Raw genomic sequence first — 4,262 nt, forward strand, 5'->3', positions numbered from 1 at the left:
GAGTCAGGAGCGTAGGTTATCCTCCTCCTCAGTGACATAAAGAGTTTTGTTCATTTGACTGGGGAGGGTGTAGAAATAATGGACCCTGAGAGAGGAAATATGTGGCATCACTGAAAAAGAATCAGTATGGACCGGGAATTGAACTCAAGGCCATGCTAGGTCTGCACTCTACCACTGAGGAGTTGTATTCCTCATCTCCAGCACCTCTTTTTGAGACAGGATTCTCAATGCTGTCTTAGACTCGAATGTCCTAAGTCATGCTCTTTCTGAGTAGCTGGATTACAGCTGCTGACAATACAGCCGCCAGTCCAATTATTGCACTCTGTTACAAGCAAATAATAGAGGCTGGAGAGAGGGCTCGGAGGTTAAGGGAACTGGCTGCTCTCCCTGAGGATCCAGGTTAATTCGGTTCCCAGCACCTACAGGGTGGCTCATGACCCTCTGTAACTCCAGTTCCAGGGGATCCAACACCCTCTTCTGGCCCCCATGGGTACCAGGCACACACGTGATACCCATACATACATGCAGACAAAACACTCATACACAAGATATTAATCATTATTTTTAATAAGTGAATAATAACCAGTGATTGTGGCCCATTTCTGGATGCTTGGAACCCAGAACAGGTGTCAAGTTATCTACAGAGAAAATGAAGGGAACCACCACCCATTCCACAGGGGAGGCTGCTGTGTGGTGGCTGTGACCTCTTCTCTCTGCTCTTAAATCTTCTCATTCCTAGCTGGGCGGTGGTGGCTCACGCCTTTAATCCCAGCACTCGGGAGGCAGAGGCAGGCAGATCTCTGTGAGTTCGAGGCCAGCCTGGTCTACAAGAGCTAGTTCCAGGACAGGCTCTAAAAAAAGCTGCAGAGAAACCCTGTCTCGAAAAACCAAAATAAAAAAAAAAAAAAAAAAGGAAAAAAAAATCTTCTCATTCCTTCTTTCCTTCAGTTTCTAGCAAGCTGGCATCAACTGGGAGCTGGGCGCACCTGCACCGGGCCACTACCCATGACCCTGGGCAGTTACTTCACCTCTCAGCCCAGAAAGGGCAGGGAGAGGCTGAATGGGTGGAATTAGTCTGGGGCTCTGCAAGGAAGATCAAAGAAGTTCTCAGCGGGGAGGTTGTTTGAAATGTTAACAAAGCTGCTAGGTGGAGTGGGGTGGGGGGCACTTAGAGGGCGCGGGCATGCTGGTAGGTAGGTGGTGGCATGGCTCTGTAGGATGTGTGTGTGTGTGTGTGTGTGTGTGTGTTTCTCTTCCAAGGGTTTACTGGGGGCCTGCAATTTAGCAGGACTGTTCCACCCTTCACTAAGATTCTAGCCCTTCCAATTGGTCCAAAAGCCGACAGGGGAGGGGGTAGGCACAGGAGCTCCCAATCCTTTTCTAGTATCCAGCTGAAATGAGGGGCATTTTACACCACCGCCTGACCAAGAGGAGTCTGTACCTGGAGAAGTCGGGCCCAGACAGAGACAGAAGCAGGTGCCTGTGGGCGGCAGATCTAGTCCTGAGCTTTCCAAAAACATTAGAGCAAAGTTAGAGGGCCCTTGGGCTGCGGCCCTAAGTCTGGTTATTGCTAGTTCCTCTCCGGGGACAGGTTGGCAACTTCCTGCTGGGTCAGGTGACAGCCTGGCTCCAGGTTGGACTTTGTGCATGGGTTACAGGGACTGCTGGGAAGTCTCTTCCAGGTCCTGCCACGGAAGTAAGGGAGCCCAGCCAGGAAATCATGAACCCAGGGGAGCACTCAGCCACAGCTGGGGCCCGGGTTGGCCCTTCCCAGGCTGGGTGTCCCAGAAGCGTATCTAAGCAGTAGAAAAGAGAGGGGGCCGCTGCACTGAGCCTGGGGAGGCCTGCTGTGCACCGGACCGAGGAAGAGGGAATGGAATACAATCCTGATTTTTCTGTATTCTTTCCTTCCTCTCTGAAGCAGAGGCTCTGCTCTGTGAGTTAATTCCAGGGGATTCTGTCGTGAGAGGAGCCTTTCCGGGGAGGATTTAAAGAGTCACATAATGGCCTTGAACTCAGAAAGGTCCTGGGCTAGGTAGAACCTTTAGGTGTTGCTCCACCCACCAAGGTTCTCATAAAATCTAGGCTGGCCTCAGATTCTCTCTGTAGCTCAGGATGATCTTGAACTGACCTTCCTGCTTCCATCTCCTGAGAGCTGGGGTTACAGATGGCACTAGCACAACTGGACTATACAGATCTCGAGAGAGAGCTGGGGCTGGAGACAGGGCTCTGTGTTGGTGCAAGCACTCTTAGCTACTACCAGCACCCTTGCTTCCTGAAGTTCTTTTCTCTCTCTTCCTTCTGCGCAGTGAAGAGCCCAGGGTCTCAGGCAAGGGAGGCAAGCTCCCTGCCACTGCTGCAAGTTCATGGAAAGCAATGATTTTTTTTTTATTTTAAATAATACAACTTCAATGATTTATGTGCATGGTGTTTTTTGCCTGCATGTGTATTTGTGTGAGGGTTGCTGGATCCCCTGGAACTGGTGTTACAGAGAGCTGGAAGTTGCCATGAACCCGGGTCCTCCTTTGTACTCAGGCTTGGTGGTGATAGCAGCTTACCTAGGTCCATCATAAGATGATGATATGATAGTTGAACAAGGGGCCTTGCAAATTATATAGCTAAACTCTGCCACTGGGAAGAGTATCAAAAAAGTTGGTAGTGGGCAAGAAATAATGAACACTCTTCTAACGCTCCTGGCTCCTGCCAAAAGCCAGAGCAAGAGCTGCAAGCAGTTGGATTTCCTAGTCCACCTTCCCCCTCCTGCTGTGCGTGGCTGGCATTAAGAAAAGACTTGTTTACACGTGAAAAAAGCCAGGGTGTTTGCCTTCACATTCCTGAATGTGTGCAGACTATCCCTTTCCTGAGACCTTGCTCACTTTCCCCCTGCAAGTCTCAGTACTGTCTTTGACACCTTTCCTTTGACAGTAAACACAGGGAGAGATGAGGTCCTGAGGTTAACTTAGATTTTGGTCAGAAGTCCCCCCCCCCCCAGGGCAGTAGGGCCCATTGCCTGTTTGGGAATGGGGGGGGGAGGGAGAGAGAGAGAGAGAGAGAGAGAGAGAGAGAGAGAGAGAGAGAGAGAGAGAGAGAGAGAGAGAGGCTTGAGTGGTGTTATCAGGAAACTGAGGCCCAACTGGGTAGCAGGTGATCTGCCTCAGGGCCCAGGTTCTACACAGCTGGAGCCTTGGGACTTCCAGGGGCTAAGGCAGGTGCAGTAGTCAGTCATCTCTCTGTTAGAGTGAGGTTTATTGCATGCCAGGGCAGATTAGGCCATGAACAGGACAAGGACCAAGCTGTGTGATGTTTCAAGCTGATAATGCTGGACAACTCTGTAGGGCGACCACAAGCCCTTTCTGGGGACCTAGGAGTAGGATTTCTAGCCTCCAGGCAGAGATGAGCTTCCTTCTGTCCTAAAGGGTAACATTCCCTACCTTGCTTTCCTCATAGCTTGTAGAGTCAGAGATCTAAAAGGGCTTGGTCAGCACCAGAGGCCTGCAAGGAAATGAACACAGCATTTTCCAGATTTCTCTTACTAGCTACTCCAGACGTTCTAGGCACCTACGTCAAGACCCACCCTAATTTATCGTTGAGCATCTCAGTGGGAAAGCCCAACTCTTAACAAGGGTGCCCTAGGGCAATCGAAGGTCAATTAAGGGTAAACTGAGGCCTTACCATCCCACTCCAGGAACGCAGGAAGGTAGCAGGAACAATCAGGAACACAGAATGTCGCTGAAGGCTGGGTCTGATGTGGTCCTGAGCCAGGGGAATACCTGCTACCCGCCACAGGTCCCAGGTGTTTGGGAAAAAATCTTCCTCAAACGTACTCCAGACGACCAGCTCTCCTGGAGTAGTCCTAGCCTAGCCCTTCGCTGATGCCCCTTCATGCCCTAGGGATCCCCAACTCTCTCGGGGTCCTCCGCGGGACAGACTTTCGCAGCTGGGGAGACCCCCCTCCTCTATAGCCCGACCTCTTCCTCGGGGCTCTGCTGGCGGGGAGGGGCGGTTTGCCACTGCGCTGCCACCGCCCCCCCCACCCCGACGGCCGCTCCCACCGCTTGCGCCCCGCCCGCCCCGCGGCCCCGCCCGCGCTGCCCCCGCCCCCGCAGCGCTCGTTCGGCCTCCGCCGCCCAAACTTTTCTCCGGGCGCGTCTCCAGCGGCGGCCGCCCCCGCGCATGGGCGCCGCGCCGCAGGGGGCCTGACCCCCGCCGCTGGCACCGCGCGCCCCCAGCCCCGCGCCATGGCTGCCCGCGCGCCCCCCGCC

The sequence above is a fragment of the Arvicola amphibius genome, chromosome 6 (genome assembly GCF_903992535.2).
Source record: "Arvicola amphibius chromosome 6, mArvAmp1.2, whole genome shotgun sequence".
NCBI lineage: Eukaryota > Metazoa > Chordata > Mammalia > Rodentia > Cricetidae > Arvicola > Arvicola amphibius.